The sequence below is a fragment of the Salmo salar genome, chromosome ssa02 (genome assembly GCF_905237065.1).
Source record: "Salmo salar chromosome ssa02, Ssal_v3.1, whole genome shotgun sequence".
NCBI lineage: Eukaryota > Metazoa > Chordata > Actinopteri > Salmoniformes > Salmonidae > Salmo > Salmo salar.
In genome coordinates, this window is record NC_059443.1 from 9,580,314 (window position 1) to 9,598,199 (window position 17,886).

The 17,886-nt window shown below is 42.8% G+C and overlaps 1 pseudogene across 1 annotated transcript in view; it reads left to right on the forward strand.

The window, feature by feature from the left end:
* LOC123733356 (polysialoglycoprotein-like) overlaps window positions 1–17,572 on the forward strand; it is a 32,471-nt pseudogene extending 14,899 nt beyond the window's left edge. The window contains exons 5-8 of the transcript XR_006763741.1: window positions 16,283–16,423; window positions 16,596–16,661; window positions 16,830–16,913; window positions 17,040–17,572. The product of XR_006763741.1 is annotated as a polysialoglycoprotein-like (transcript). The remainder of the gene's footprint in view (window positions 1–16,282; window positions 16,424–16,595; window positions 16,662–16,829; window positions 16,914–17,039) is intronic.
* The last annotated feature ends 314 nt before the right edge of the window (window positions 17,573–17,886 follow it).

The following is a 17,886-nucleotide window of genomic DNA, read 5'->3' on the forward strand; positions in this document are numbered from 1 at the left end:
AAATCACACTTTGCAATAATCTGAGCACTGTGCCCAGAAAAATACGCGTTGCGATACAGACTAGACGTCATGTTGGGGAGATCTAAAATCGAAAATACTATGTAAATAATCCATTACCTTTGATTCTCTTCATCAGATGTCACTTCCAGGTATCACAGGTCCATAACGAATGTAGTTTTGTTCAAAAAGCTCATCATTTATGTCCAAAAATCTCCGTCTCGTTAGCACATGATGTAAGCCAGCCGGACTTCTCGGTCATGAACGAGGGGAAAAATATATTTCCGTTCGTTCAAACATGTCAAACGTTGTATAGCATAAATCATTAGGGCCTTTTTTAACCAGAACATGAATAATATTCAAGGTGGACGAATGCATAGTCTTTTATAACGTATTGGAACGAGGGTACCCAACATGAAGTAGCGCGCCAGGTGTCTAATGGGACATCACCGTTCCATGGCTCTTGTTCGGTCAGATCTCCCTCCAGAAGACTCAAAACACTTTGTAAAGGCTGGTGACATCTAGTGGAAGCAATAGGAAGTGCCAAAATATTCCTAAACCCCTGTGTTTTTCAATGGGATAGGTTTAAAGTCAATACAACACATCAGGTATCCACTTCCAGTCAGAAAATGTCTCAGGGTTTTGCCTGCCAAATGAGTTCTGTTATACTCACAGACACCATTCAAACAGTTTTGGAAACTTTAGAGTGTTTTCTATCCATATATAATAAGTATATGCATATTCTAGTTACTGGGTAGGATTAGTAACCAGATTAAATCGGGTAAAAAATTTTTATCCAGACGTGCAAATGCTGCCCCCTAGACCCAACAGGTTAAAGGGGTTTACACACATGGCATTTTGGAAGTTTTGTTTTCTGAGTTTAATTAAACACGTGAAATTCTTTTGATAGGAAATGTTCTGGGACCCTGGGATACAAAATGTAAATAAAGTTCTTAGCTTTAATTTGTTTAATGTAGTAAGAAACACGGTTCCGAAAGGGTGGTATGACTTTTGACCCCTCTGGTGACTCTTCCTGTGTGGTCTGATCAGCCACATTGAAAAGCCATGGATGGTGAATTTAAGGTCATTGGTGATATTGATTTTAAGGGAATTTGTAGAACTGATAATTATGAGGAGTTAAAGTTCTTAAACACAATTGATAATTTGAACCAATGAGAGGACTAAAAGGGCAAAGCTTTAGACTAAGGGTAGGCTTCCTTAACCTGTTAGGGCTAGGGGGCAGCATTGACACGGCTGGATAAAAAACATACCCGATTTAATCTGGTTACCACTCCTGCCCAGTAACTAGAATATGCATATACTTATTACATATGGATAGAAAACACCCTAAATTTTCTAAAACTGTTTGAATGGTGTCTGTGAGTATAACAGAACTCAAATGGCAGGTCAAAACCTGAGAGATTCCTTTACAGGAAGTGGCCTCTCTGACCATTTGTTGAACTTCTTTTCCATCTCTATCATTTACTAAGGATCTCTGCTCTAACGTGACACTTCCCACGTCGTCCATAGGCGCTCAGAGCCCGGGAAAAAACTGAATGTCGTCATTCCAGCCCCAGGCTGAAACACATTATCGCCTTTCTCAAGTGGCCGATCAAGAGACACTGGCTTATGCGCGTGACCCCGACCGCCCCCGCCTTTGGGATTTTTTCCTCTGTTTGCCGAAAAGGAGATTCCCTGTCGGAATATTGTCGCTTTTCTCACGAGAAAAATGTCGTAAAAATTGATTTTAAACAGCGGTTGACATGCTTCGAAAGTACGGTAATGGAATACTTAGAATTTTATTGTCACGAATTGCGCCATGCGCGTGACACTTCTTTACTATTTCGGATAGTGTCTTGAACGCATACGAACAAAACGCCGCTATTCGGATATAACGATGGATTATTTTGGACCAAACCAACATTTGTTATTGAAGTAGCAGTCCTGGGTGTGTATTCTGACGAAGACAACAAAAGGTAATGAAACTTTTATAATAGTAAATATGATTATGGTGAGTGCTAAACTTGCCGGGTGTCTAAATAGCGAGCCCGTGATGCCTGGGCTATGTACTTAGAATATTGCAAAATGTGCTTTCACCAAAAAGCTATTTTAAAATCGGACATATCGAGTGCATAGAGGAGGTCTGTATCTATAATTCTTAAAATAATTGTTATGCTTTTTGTGAACGTTTATCGTGAGTAATTTAGTAAAATGTTAGCGAATTCCCCGGAAGTTTGCGGGGGGTATGCTAGTTCTGAACGTCACATGCTAATGTAAAAAGCTGGTTTTTGATATAAATATGAACTTGATTGAACAAAACATGCATGTATTGTATAACATAATGTCCTAGGGTTGTCATCTGATGAAGATCATCAAAGGTTAGTGCTGCATTTAGCTGTGGTTTTGTTTTTTGTGACGTTATATGCTAGCTTGAAAAATGGGTGTCTGATTATTTCTGGCTGGGTACTCTGCTGACATAATGTAATGTTTTGCTTTCGCTGTAAAGCCTTTTTGAAATCGGACAGTGTGGTTAGATTAACGAGAGTCTTGTCTTTAAAATACTGTAAAATAGTCATATGTTTGAAAAATGGAAGTTTTCGGATTTTAGAGGAGTTTGTATTTCGCGCCACGCCCATCATTGGATATTGGAGCAGGTGTTCCGCTAGCGGAACGTCTAGATGTAAGAGGTTAACACAACAAGGCTGTGGAATGGATATAATATTACTATATTTTGTTGTGAATAAGTTTAATAATGGTAGACTTATGTCAACAGGACAGGGATATATGACATCTGTAGGTGATCCAGGATTATTGAGGGTATCGAGATAAATTTAAGTAGATATGCAATATCTAGACAGGTGGATTTTTCTAAGGTTCAGGAGTGCAACCAAGGAGACAATGAGACATTTAGTCAATATTTGGAAACAACCATATTATGAGAAAAAACTGGAGACAGAGAAGGACAGACGGAGAAATCCTCCCCTGCACTGCTGAAACCTTGAGGGTTGGGGAGTAGTAGGAAGAAAGGAGGGGGGCCAGCAGGAGTAGATAGGAAGAGAATTTGGTTCACTAAGCTCTAGGATATTAATTCATGGAGAGACTATCGGCTCCATTGGCAGGCATGTATTTTAGTTTTGATTTTAAGTTTATGTTTGGTAAATTCGCTAGGAGGAGATTAGTATAATTTTGTTGAAAGTAATTGTTACCCTAACTAAAAGGGCAATGAAAGCTTAGTTGGTTTCAGGTGTTAGACACTGAACCATTGCCCAGACACTATTCTGCACAGTAGGCCGAAATAGTAGCATTGACTAGAACCGGTGAAATAAGAAAGGAGAGAAAGTTACTATTTACACAGACAAGCACATAGACATTTAAAACCATACAAAACAGCACAGATACATCTTAAAGAAGGTAAAACACTTGACAGAGGATTGTTAAATTATAGCCAAGGATGAAGGCCCCAGGGAGAATTGGACATGTGGAAAATGAAATGGGGCATCCTACAAGAGAAGGTCTGACATAAGGATAATTTACTTATCCTACCAAAGACATTGTATGGATACGCAGCAATATTGATACATAGGCTAAGCAATGTATCAAGGGGAGGGAAGTATAGTAGAGTAGTTAGGAAAGAGTGATGGCCTAGAGGATAATTACTTAAACTTTTTTTTTTTTTGTAAGATATCCATTCCAACAGTTGGAAATGTACCTTATTGAGATATTCCGAAATGAGGGGAAGAAGGGGTGTTTAACAAGAATAGATAAGTATAGCAAATGGGTAGAAGCGTTCCCAACTTACTTGGTGGACATGATTATGGTAGCTAAAATATTAAGTCAAGATATTATCCCTAGAGTTGGTTTACTAGGAGCCATCTCTTTAAATGATGGATGACAGTTTAGCTAATCAGGTAGAGCCTATAGAATGCCAGAGTTAGAGATACCAGAACAGGTAGACATAGAAGTTGAAGAAATACTAGCAAAGCACATGAGAAGACTGTTTGTTAACCAAACCCATATGTCCAAGATTTTGTGTCCCACAGGTGAATTACAGGAGAAGGTGATTCACTCAATCCAACCAGGAGACTGGGTGTGGATCCAGTCCCTGAGGAGAAAAAACTGGAAGCAACACCGTTGGGAAGGCCCATACCAGGTTCTTTTAAACCACTGCCTTTGCCATTAGAAAAGCTGAGAGAGTCACTTGGGTCCACGTTACCCACTGCAAGGAGGTATGTACACATATGAACACTGCTGATCACACACAGAGTTAGGAGAAGAACCGATACCAACATGGTCCGGGGGTTACCTCTTTAACGAAGATTCCCTATCCCGACCGTTCATCACTGTGTGTGCTCCTAGAGGTGTGAGTATGGGGTGGTACCTAGCAGATCGACTAAGGGCAGGAGAGGGTTGGCGGTTTTTGGGAAGAGTAGAGACTCTGAGCTGCATCATAGTTTTGGTAACCTTTCTGATACATTCAGATCCACCACCTTCCGGTACTAATCATTGGATACCGTTGTCATTGAGAAGAAGTAGAAGATAAACTATATAATACACTGATGAGTGACATACAGAATAAGGAATCAAAGAAGATCAAGATGTAGAATTTAAGGTAAACATTAAACAATTTCCTGGGGAAGCAGACAACTGTACAGGAATTGGGGTTGGCCAGATTGAAGTACTCAGCCAACCCACCTCGGTTCACCTAAATTCCGGATGAATACCAGTGTTATAGATACAAGAATGGCACCGAGAACTTAGATGATTTTAATGGCTGAAAGTAATCGTTAACCTGTTAGGGCTAGGGGGCAGTATTGACACGGCTGGATAAAAAACGTACCCGATTTAATCTGGTTACTACTCCTGCCCAGTAACTAGAATATGCATATAATTATTGGCTTTGGATAGAAAACACCCTAAAGTTTCTACAACTATTTGAATGGTGTCTGTGAGTATAACAGAACTCATATGGCTGGCCAAAACCTGAGAAGATTTCAAGCAGGAAGTGGCCTGTCTGAGAAGTAGTTTTTCATCTTGGCTCTTTTTATTGAAGACTCAGGATCTGTGCAATAACGTGACACTTCCTACGGCTTCCATAGGTTCTCAGAGCCCGGGAAAAAGCTGAACGATATCGATGCAGGCTCTGGCTGAAACACATTATCGCGTTTGGCAATTGGCCACTCAGAGTACTATGGGCTTAGGCGCGTGCCCGCTTCGACTGAATGCTTTCTTTTCCTTTGTCTGTTTACCTAAAAGCAGATTCCCGGTCGGAATATTATCGCTTTTTATGAGAAAAATGGCATAAAAATTGATTTTAAACAGCGGTTGACATGCTTCGAAGTACGGTAATGGAATATTTAGAATTTTTTGTCACGAATTGCACCATGCTCGCCACCCTTATTTACCCTTTAGGATAGTGTCTAGAACGCACGAACAAAACGCCGCTGTTTGGATATAACGATGGATTATTTTGGACCAAACCAACATTTGTTATTGAAGTAGAAGTCCTGGGAGTGCATTCTGACGAAGACAACAAAGGTAATAACATTTTTCTTATAGTAAATCTGACTTTGATGAGTGCTAAACTTGCTGGGTGTCTAAATAGCTAGCCCTGTGATGCCGGGCTATCTACTGAGAATATTGCAAAATGTGCTTTCACCGAAAAGCTATTTTAAAATCGGACATATCGAGTGCATAGAGGAGTTCTGTATCTATAATTCTTAAAATAATTGTTATGCTTTTTGTGAACGTTTATCGTGAGTAATTTAGTAAATTCACCGGCAGTGTTCGGTGGGAATGCTAGTCACATGCTAGTCACATGCTAATGTAAAAAGCTGTTTTTTGATATAAATATGAACTTGATTGAACAAAACATGCATGTATTGTATAACATAATGTCCTAGGGTTGTCATCTGATGAAGATCATCAAAGCTTAGTGCTACATTTAGCTGTGGTTTGGGTTTATGTGACATTATATGCTAGCTTGAAAAATGGGTGTCTGATTATTTCTGGCTTGGTACTCTGCTGACATAATCTAATGTTTTGCTTTCGTTGTAAAGCCTTTTTGAAATCGGACAGTGTGGTTAGATTAACGAGAGTCTTATCTTTAAAATGGTGTAAAATAGTCATATTTTTGAAAAATTGAAGTAATAGCATATCTAAGGTATTTCAATAACGCGCCACAGGATTCAACTGGCTGTTGAGTAGGTGGGACGCAAGCGTCCCACCCAGCCCATAGAGGTTAATGTGACTGACTTAAGTTTGAAAGCACAGGAGAAAATGTTTAACCTCATAGCACCTATAACTGATGTAGGGTGGGCCAGTACCAGTAAAGGATGCATACGACAGAAATTACCACAAAGGGTGGTTAGGAACTTGCGCCCTGGGGTTATTGGTCCAACCAGTTCGAGTTAGTCATCAGAGGCCAGTTATAGGAGGCTAAAGTAGGCACAGGAGGAGTTTTGACCAGGATGGGAGTAGCTTTACAAGATGGATGCTATTGGCATCCTCAGGGAAGTTCCAGATGAATACAAAGCTATGAATCAAATATGTGAAGGCTTTAACACTACATTATTTTGGTGGTTGACAATAAATAGAAATGTGGATTGGATTAATGACATCTTTAATAATCAACAGAGATTCATGAATGAAAACGGGGATGCAGTAAAGAGGTTCTCTGACCAATTATCCGCCACCTCCCTCATGACCTGGTAAAATAGACTGACTCTCGATATGTTATTGGCAGAAGAGGGCAGTGTAGGTAGAATGATTAGGTTCAGCGCTACACGTACATTCCTGATAACACATCCCATGTTTGGGAAATGGAAAAGTGTTGTAAGAACTGTATTATGGGCTGCTTTCACCCATATGAGTGTGTTTGTGTTGTGTGGATGTTGTCTCGTCCCATGTGTGAGAGGTTTAATCACCAGGACTCTAGAGAGATCGATGACGCAGCAGATGGTGAGATATGGACCAATTCCGAGCTCCGATCAGTGGGATGGCGAATGCGGGCCTCCAGGCCAGGAAGATGGCTCCGTTTCTTTCAATAACGAGGAGCCAATGTTTGATGAAACAATTTTCAACGTTTAGATAGAATTTTCAATGTTTTGATAGACTGTTCCTTTAATGAAAATGATGATGAAAATCCTGAATCGAAGTGTCATAATTGGAAATAGGCCTAGGACAGTAATGGAGGAGTAGGAGGAATATTCATGTATTGGTTTTGTTTAATCCTTGTATCACAATTAATTTCCATATAGCGTGTGATTAGTTGTATTTCCATATAGCGTGTGATTATTTGTATTTCCATATAGCGATTATTTGTATTTCCATATAGCGTATAATTATGTGTGATTACATATAGAATGTGATTAGTAGGGTTCTCATATAGCATCTGATCATCATGGTGAATTATTGAATCATTTAAGGGTGGAATTGATAAGAGAATTATCTAATAAAGGTAAATGAATCAATAAACCATGATGAATTATTAGTCATACAGCAGGGTTAATGAATAATCAATGTAATGATCAATGTAGGGATCGATTGGTCTGATTAGTTCCGGAAAGTCCAGGAACCACTGGAGAGGGAAAGAAATGTGTGTATGCAATTAGTATAGCTACAGAAGCAGATGGTCAAGGGAGTAAAACTTCAGAGAGTTCCTAACCTTGAAGGAAAGGAACAGGCTGAGCCAGAAGGTGATAAACAGAGTGAGAAGTTTATGGGGGTTGCAGGTCACCAACGGATTGTGTGTAAATGCATGTGCGTAAGTAAGCAAGAACTATATAATGACTGTTTTGTTATCCTGACGCCAGAACGTTCTCTGAATAAAGCTACAGAAACCTTTTGCAGAAAGCTGAGTCCTTGCCTAATTATTTTAACCCATTGTCTTACAAACCTTGGGCATTAGTTAAGGCGAATTGATTATTGATTATTATCATCAAGATATAAAATTCCTTTAACAGTGGTGTTGGAGGGCCAGTAGGAGTCACTCTTTCCTCTGGTCTAAAATAATATCCCAGGACAGTGATTGGGGACATGTGCTGTCTTTCGGGTGGGACGTTAAACAGGTGTCCTGACTCTCTGTGGTCACTAAAGATCCCATGGCACTTATTGTTAGAGTAGGGGTGTTAACCCTGGTGTCCTGGCTAAATTCCCAATCTGGCCCTCATACCATCACGGTCACCTAATCATCCCAAGCTTACTATTGGCTCATTCACCCCCCCTCCCCTGTAACTATTCCCCAGGTCATTGCTGTAAATGAGAATGTGTTCTCAGTCAACTTACCTGGTTAAATAAAACATATGCTTCTAAATAGCACTTTCGGTTTGAACGGGAATCCCGGTAATTTCTTGCAATTTGGTAGAAAATTGGTAGATTCTCTGGAAAAGATATGTCCCTACATGACCAATGAGGCCTACCCTCCTCCCCCAGCCATTGGGATGAACTTTGCGGGACCCCCACCCGAATACTCTACCAGGTACGGACGAGACATGGAGACAACTGTTCCTTTAATGTTTTGTACTCATCTCATTAAAAATGGATTCATACTAAAGACTAGGTCAGAATACATTTGGACTCCCTCGCTCTTTGTCTTTCCCTCTCAAATCAACTCTTTACCGTGAAATGCTTGCTTACGAGCCCACCCCAACGATGCAGAGAACAAAACTATAGAATATATATATATAATATATATACACTGCTCAAAAAAATAAAGGGAACACTTAAACAACACAATGTAACTCCAAGTCAATTACACTTCTGTGAAATCAAACTGTCCACTTAGGAAGCAACACTGATTGACAATACATTTCACATGCTGTTGTGCAAATGGAATAGACAACAGGTGGAAATTATAGGCAATTAGCAAGACACCCCCAATAAAGGAGTGGTTCTGCAGATGGGGACCACAGACCACTTCTCAGTTCCTAGGCTTCCTGGCTGATGTTTTGGTCACTTTTGAATGCTGGCGGTGCTTTCACTCTAGTGGTAGCATGAGACGGAGTCTACAACCCACACAAGTGGCTCAGGTAGTGCAGCTCATCCAGGATGGCACATCAATGTGAGCTGTGGCAAGAAGGTTTGCTGTGTCTGTCAGCGTAGTGTCCAGACTATGGAGGCGCTACCAGGAGACAGGCCAGTACATCAGGAGACGTGGAGGAGGCCGTAGGAGGGCAACAACCCAGCAGCAGGACCGCTACCTCCGCCTTTGTGCAAGGAGGAGCAGGAGAAGCACTGCCAGAGCCCTGCAAAATGACCTCCAGCAGGCCACAAATGTGCATGTGTCTGCTCAAATGGTCAGAAACAGACTCCATGAGGGTGGTTTGAGGGCCCGACGTCCACAGGTGGGGGTTGTGCTTACAGCCCAACACCGTGCAGGACGTTTGGCATTTGCCAGAGAACAAAAAGATTGGCAAATTCGCCACTGGCGCCCTGTGCTCTTTACAGATGAAAGCAGGTTCACACTGAGCACGTGACAGACGTGACAGAGTCTGCTGACGCCCGTGGAGAACGTTCCGCTGCCTGCAACATCCTCCAGCATGACCGGTTTGGTGGTGGGTCAGTCATGGTGTGGGGTGGCATTTCTTTGGGGGGCCGCACAGCCCTCCATGTGCTCGCCAGAGGTAGCCTGACTGCCATTAGGTACCGAGATGAGATCCTCAGACCCCTTGTGAGACCATATGCTGGTGCGGTTGGCCCTGGGTTCCTCCTAATGCAAGACAATGCTAGACCTCATGTGGCTGGAGTGTGTCAGCAGTTCCTGCAAGAGGAAGGCATTGATGCTATGGGCTGGCCCACCCGTTCCCCAGACCTGAATCCAATTGAGCACATCTGGGACATCATGTCTCGCTCCATCCACCAATGCCACGTTGCACCACAGACTGTCCAGGAGTTGGCGGATGCTTTAGTCCAGGTCTGGGAGGAGATCCCTCAGGAGACCATCCGCCACCTCATCAGGAGCATGCCCAGGCGTTGTAGGGAGGTCATACAGGCACGTGGAGGCCACACACACTACTGAGCCTCATTTTGACTTGTTTTAAGGACATTACATCAAAGTTGGATCAGCCTGTAGTGTGGTTTTCCACTTTAATTTTGAGTGTGACTCCAAATCCAGACCTCCATGGGTTGATAAATTGGATTTCCATTGATTATTTTTGTGTGATTTTGTTGTCAGCACATTCAACTATGTAAAGAAAAAAGTATTTAATAAGATTATTTCTTTCATTCAGATCTAGGATGTGTTGTTTAAGTGTTCCCTTTATTTTTTTGAGCAGTATATAATATATATATACAGTACCAATCAAAAGTTTGGACACACCTACTCATTCAAAGGTTTTTCTTTATTTTGACTATTTTCTACATTGTAAAATAATAGTGAAGAACTCAAAACTATGAAATAAGACATATGGAATCATGTAGTAACCAAAAAAGTGTTGAACATATCAAAATCAATTTTATATTTATATAGACTCTTCAATGTAGCCACCCTTTGCACACTCTTGGCATTCTCTCAACCAGCTTCACCTGGATTGCTTTTCCAAAAGGACAGATTTCCACCGGTCTAATGTCCATTGCTGGTGTTTCTTGGCCCAAGCAAGTCTCTTCTTCTTATTGGTGTTCTTTAGTAGTGGCTTCTTTGCAGCAATTTGACCATGAAGGCCTGATTCACGTAGTCTCCTCTGAACAGTTGATGTTGAGATGTGTCTGTTACTTGAACTTTACAGCAGAGGTAACTCTGGGTCTTCCTTTCCTGTGGCGGTCCTCATGAGAGACATAGCGCTTGATGGATTTTGCAACTGCACTTGAAGAAACATTCAAAGTTCTTGCCATGATATGCCTTCCCTGTAGCTCAGTTGGTAGAGCATGGTGTTTGCAACACCAGGGTTGAGGGTTCGATTCCCACGGGGGGGCCAGCACAGGAAAAAAAACAATGTATGAAATTGTATGAAATGTATGCATTCACTACTGTAAGTCGCTCTGGATAAGAGTGTCTGCTAAATGACTAAAATGTAAAATGTAAAAAAATATGGACTTGGTATTTTACCAAATAGGGCTATCTTCTGTATACCACCCCTACCTTGTCACAAAACAAGTGATTGGCTCAAACGCACTAAGAAGGAAATAAATTCCACAAATTAACTTTGAACAAGGCACACCTGTTAAATGAAATGCATTCCAGGTGAGTACCTCATGAAGCTGGTTGAGTGAATGCCAAGAGTGTGCAAAGCTGTCATCAAGGCAAAGGGTAGCTACTTTGAAGAATCTCAAATATAAAATATATTTTCATTTGTTTAACACTTTTTTGGTTACTACAGGATTCCTTATGTGTTATTTCATATTTTTGATGTTCTACAATGTAGAAAATTGTAAAAAAAAATAAACTTTTGACTGGTACTGTATATATTGTAACGCGAGGAATAAAATACCCAAGAATAAAGCTATATACAAGGAGTACCAGTTCCAGATCAGTGTGCAGGGGTACGAGGTATTTGAGGTAGATATGTACAAGAAGGCAGGGTAAAGTGACTAGGCATCAGGATATATAATAATAATAGCAAAATAAAGAACAGAGCAGCAGCTGCAAATGATGTGTGTGTTTGTGAGAGTGTGTAATGTGTATGCATGTGTGTTTGGGTTGTGTCGGTTTGTGTGTGTGTGTGTGTGTGTGTGTGGGAGTGTGAATGTAGTGTGTGTGAGTGTGCATATGCTTTGTATACAGTCTAGTGATTGTGCGTAGGGTCAGAGCAAGACCCTTTAACTTTTTGAGGATGCGAGTGCCCATGCCAAATATTTCAGCCTCCTGGCGCGCCCTCTTCACGACTGTGCAGGTGTGTGTGGGCCATGTTAGGTCGCCAAGGAACAGCCCTGTTGATGTGGATGGGGACGTGCTCTCCCCTCTTGCTCCTGTAGTCCACGATCAGCTCCTTGGTCTTACTGGCATTGAGGGAGAGGTTGTCCTGGCACCACAATGCCAAGTCTCTGACCTCTCATCGCCTTCGTGTCGTCAGCAAACTTGACACACTGGGTCCCGACACACTGGGTCCCAACCCACTGGCTCCAACCTCCTGTCTCCAACCCTCTGGATCCAATCTCCATCTCTTCATTACTTGGTTATGAAAACCCCCTGGCCCCAACGCACTGGCCCAACCTCTCTTCATTACTTTCTTATGAAAAATCCCTGGCCACAACACACTGGTCCCAACCCCCTGGTCCCAAACCCCTGGCCCAACCTCCATATCTTCATTACTTGAAAGGAAATCATTCTCCAACACACTAGAGCTCTGTCTTTTCGTGGCGTTGTAATTGAACAGGGACTACACAGTTGAATGCGGGGAGGTGTATGTATGCATTGATTCACATCCACCCCAAGGTCCAGGAGTTGCTTGACCGTGCTGATCATGCCGCTGAAGGCTGCAGAGTGGAGAGGGGTGTAGGCCTTCTTGTCTTTACAGGACACCTCTGATCCATGAGAGGCCAGCAGTTTCACCTCCTCAATGTGCACTATGGGGGAGGGGAAGAGAGACAGAGTGAGAAACAGAGATGGAGAGAGAGAGAGACATGCAAAGAGATAGGCTGAGATATAGAGGGAGAGAGGTTAGTTTACAGTGGTACACAGCACCATTAGCAATACCTACATCGTGTTAGTACAATTGAAAACCTACATCTTATCAACATACTTAGTCCATCATTCTGACATAATAACACACTAGAGGTAGACCATACAGCTGAGCTGTGAGGGTAACACACAGCCAATTCATTCACTCACTGGGATAAGGACATTAGTCAGAATGTAAATGATGTGGTCAACTCATTACCCATGTAAGCAGCCCAGTGGATTGCTCGGCGGTCCTTCTTGTCAAAAGCATTAATGTTGGCTCCTCTGGAGAGAAGCAGCCTCACCATCTAACAGGAAAAGGAGAGAGAAACAAAACACAGGCTGAGGAAAACTAAAGCAAAATCTGCAAAAATCTGGCATCAAAGCCTCTCTTGAACAAACTCAAGCATACAACTAGGGCTGTGACGGTCATGGGACTTCCGGTGTTGGTGATTGGCGTGCCGTATGTACACAGTCATCGACATAACTGACAGCCGACGGACGGACGGACGGCGGGGAAACATTAGCAAAGGAAAACAGAGTGTTTAGGCCTAACTGTCTTGCTCATAGGCATGCGAGTCTCAAGTTAAGGGGAAGCTAATTTTCACCATAAAAAATATATAAAGCATTCTATGCATCATCACATTTACAGACTTATGTAAGATAGCTAACTATTGCTAATGTGATTAGTAAATTGGATAGTCATTATTTAGGCTAATAATATAACTCAATCACCGTTCGCAAAAAAACGGCTGTTCAATGCAGCGCGTGATGGAGTAAGGCTAGGCTAGGCTATATCAGATATGTTTCTCTTTACAGGAAAAAAAATTGGCCTTTTTAAAATATGTTTTATCGTGCAATTCTACTACACTTTATATGACTATAGAGATTAGCAGAATCTTTTTCAATATGACTTTCAAGTGGCACTGACCCAGGGATAAAGAAAGTGAATATGCACACTCACCGGGGATATAGCCAATGCCAAAAATACTGTTCGCTCAATTAAGTTGAGAATTTTGATAACTAAAAGACAGATTAGTCTTTTCATTGTCTTCTCTTTGAAGCAATAGCCAATTGCTTTCCAAACTATGTTAGCCTGAGATAGTGTTCAGTCTTTCGTGAGATGCACTGTCAGGCTCATGTAAGAAGTCATATTTACACTTGACCACGTCTGACAGACAAGGGTGGAAAAGACAAAAAACTGGTAATAACCAGGGTTGAGTCCCAAATGGCAACCCTATTCCCTATATCGTACACTACTTTTGACCTGAGCCCATAGGGCTTTGGTTTAAAGTAGTGCACGAAGTAGGGTATAGGTTGCCATTTGGGATGCAGCCCCAATGTCAAAATCTCTTTATTTCAGGAATTGTATCCAAAACCCAAGTGACTTACTGTCTATTCCCGTCTTGAAAGTCCACTGCACTCTGGAGGTCAGCATTTCCAATCAGCAAACGCAAACACTCTGAATGACCGTTGGTAGCTAGAGGAGGACAAACAGAGAGGATATAAGAATGTCAGATGATTGACCGTTGGTAGCTAGAGGAGGATAAACAGAGAGGATATAAGAATGTCAGATGATTGACCGTTGGTAGCTAGAGGAGGATAAACAGAGAGGATATAAGAATGTCAGATGATTGACCGTTGGTAGCTAGAGGAGGATAAACAGAGAGGATATGAGCAGATTGCTGGACGACTATAACCTTCACATGAACAGACAGATTTCTAGAACAGTGGTGTTGCTAGATGACATCCTCATGATGTTAACACAGCAGATAATAAAGAATTTTGGGGCTGAGGCCATCGAAGCCTGTCACCTGCTAGCTGTGTACCTGGCTCTGGATAGAAGTCTCCCCTGTGCACTGATGTAGGATCAGCTTACCCTCCCTAGATCCTCAATCATTAGTGGAGAACATGACAAAAAAATGACCTTAGATCAGTGTCTAGTGTGTATTTTCACACTATACCATGTAACATCCCTAGAGTGGACATTGTCGTCCTAGCAACATGACCAAACAAATGGCCATCTTGGTCAGGAAAACTTTTTAATTACAGAAGCTCTATGTGATATTCTATGTGTACATGCAGTGTGGATGGGGGTCCTCTTCAGGGTGAAGTCCTTAACCAGGATGGAGGCTCCCTGGTTGATGAGGACGTCAACACACTCCACATGGCTTTTTAAGGCAGACAGGTCCAGAGGGTGCGCCCCTGGCTGTCCCTCACGTCTAGATCCAGCAGAGACTGAACCAGAACCTCCATAGCATGGTGGTGGCCGTGGTACGCCTGAATAGAAACACAAACACAGTCTCAAGCAAAGTCCAGTGGTACGCCTGAATAGATATATAATCAATGTCCTATAGTAGACCAGTGGTACGCCTGAACAGAAATACAGTGCTAGACCTCTAAAGTAGACCAGAGTCTTTCAATCGGGAGCCCATTTTTGCTCCCGCCCAGCATCAACATCGGAGGTCCCTGCCAAGCGTGGGATTGAGAAACAAACACTCTACTTCTCCTCTGAGGTTGATTAACTCAAATGGCAAAATAAGGAAATCATCCTCATCATCACTGTGTAGAATATGCATGTATTTTACACGAATCAGGAATAGATAGGAATTTGGTGTGTGAGTCTGTCTGGACAGTCAACTTCCTGTGGAAAATCAACACCATGCCTGCTTCCCAGATAGCACCCTATTCCCTATGTAGTGAACTACTTTTGATCAGGGCCTATAAGGATCTGGTCAAAAGTAGTGTACTAAATAGGGAATAGGGTGCCATTTGTCATATGGAGACCACTACAGGAGCAGGTAGGCTTTACTCACAGCGAGGTGTAGAGGGCTGATGGGAGCTCTGACATCAAAGTCGTTCAGGATGTCTGTCCCTGAGCTTTCAATTAGTTGAGGAAAGACAAGGACGGCCAGTTCAGACTTGTAACATATTTACTTGGAAGGTTAGTCTAGTAGCATTTGTAACATGGTAAATCTCAGTGACCAGCCCCTGCAGACATACTGGGGTGTTGCATCCATACCTTAAACAAGCAAGTGTGAGGAAAAGTTACCAACTGGCACTTACCACATCTAAAGGTGTTTCACTTGCAATCTGGAAAAAGAACATCAAGAGTGACGATGCGTCCACGACAAACATGCAGCCACACCTTAAAACCTACTGTTGGGTTCTGAGAATATGAAATATACTAATTCATGTCACTGAGGGAGAGAGCTTAATGTATAACGTTTACATTATGTCAGGTTAGGGGTCACATCCACTTGAATGTCCTTCATATGACGAACCTCCTACAGAGCAAATGAGGAAAATATGATATATTATGATTTATGTTAGTAACAATACAATATGGGAATTTTATCCCAAAGCTACCTACAGCTAACATATATATATTTAAGTATGTGATCTATGTAAATAAATAAATATATCACAGCTGTAAAACTGTATGGTGGAGGCCTACCCATTTCCCAGGAGCATTGTAAAAAGTGGATTTGGGTACAGTGTTTATTTCCCCCTAATATCTTTGAAGATTCTGAGACCATTAGGGTTAAACATTACAGATATAAATGCAATATATGGAGTAGAAAAGATTGCCTGCCCACCAAAGAATCAACATATGTTCTACATGGTCTATTTCTATCTGAATGTAACACCTCAATCAAGCTTGTTAATTGATCGTTAAGTCATGTTTGTCAGGTAAACGGTCATTAGTGGCCTATATAAGCCTCATACAGGCCATGGGAAGACATTACCTGTTGATAACACAGACTATTCTCATGATCATGGGAGGTGTGAGAGAATTGCTGCTCTTTGTGATGACTGTGGGGGTTGTCAAAGGTTGGTTCACTAACGTTTTATTTGGATTGAAGGGATTTGTTTGGGAAATATGCTTAACTTTATAAGTTGGAGATTCAAATTTGACTGTCTGTTTCTTCCGCATTGGTCATCTATTATTAATATATGTAGCTATTTTGTGTGAACTCAACTTCTGTCAACACTTTCTCCTCAGTTTCTTGTTACCCTGTTGGAAAGTCCCAGAAGCAAGATCAAGTCTCTCTGCAGAGGAGACTTGGAGGTAAGTGTTTCTTTCCACAACCCTTCTAGCTATGTTCTTTGTCACTGTCTATGGTGCTGCTGTGTTTGACACTCATTCAACACCATAGAGTAACTCAGTCTAAATAACGTTGTCAAAGCCTTTGATTTGGTAATTTTGCTTGTGTACCTTAACCTACGTTTTTTTCAGAGCTGTCATCAAATGACGTCTCCATTGAGCATGCCCTGGCCTTGCTCCGATCCATAGGGTCTGACGCTAAACAAGACAGAGAAGGTACGGCCTGAAACATATACTTTGAAAACTGTTGGGTTCAACATTCGACTGGCAATTCGGCCTAGACCGTGTGGAACAGATGTGTTGCTGTAGAATACCCAACTGTTCCTTTTGTTTTTTCTATAGAGTATTTAGAGACTAACGAAGTAGAATCCCAAGCTTCTCCAAACCATGGTAGCTCTCAGGCAAATGATGCCCTGTCCTCTGAGGAGAAGCTGAGGCGCATGTCCTCTGACGACGCTGCGACTGGCCCGTCTGACGACGCTACCTCTGAAGCTGCGACTGGCCCGTCTGACGACGCTACCTCTGAAGCTGCGACTGGCCCGTCTGACGACGCTACCTCTGAAGCTGCGACTGGCCCGTCTGACGACGCTACCTCTGAAGCTGCGACTGGCCCGTCTGACGACGCTACCTCTGAAGCTGCGACTGGCCCGTCTGACGACGCTACCTCTGAAGCTGCGACTGGCCCGTCTGACGACGCTACCTCTGAAGCTGCGACTGGCCCGTCTGACGACGCTACCTCTGAAGCTGCGACTGGCCCCGTCTGACGCACGCTACCTCTGAAGCTGCGACTGGCCCGTCTGACGACGCTACCTCTGAAGCTGCGACTGGCCCCCGTCTGACTTGACGCTACCTCTGAAGCTGCGACTGGCCCCCCGTCTGACGCACGCTACCTCTGAAGCTGCGACTGGCCCCGTCTGACTGACGCTACCTCTGAAGCTGCGACTGGCCCCCGTCTGACCATGCCTTTGAGGAACTGTCTGGCCGCTACCTCTGAAGCTGCGACTGGCCCCCCGTCTGACCACGCCTCTGAGGAACTGTGCCGCTACCTCTGAAGCTGCGACTGGCCCCCGTCTGACCCTGCCTCTGAAGCTGCGACTGTCTGGCCGCTACCTCTGAAGCTGCGACTGGCCCCCGTCTGACGACGCTACCTCTGAAGCTGCGACTGGCCCCGTCTGACGCACGCTACCTC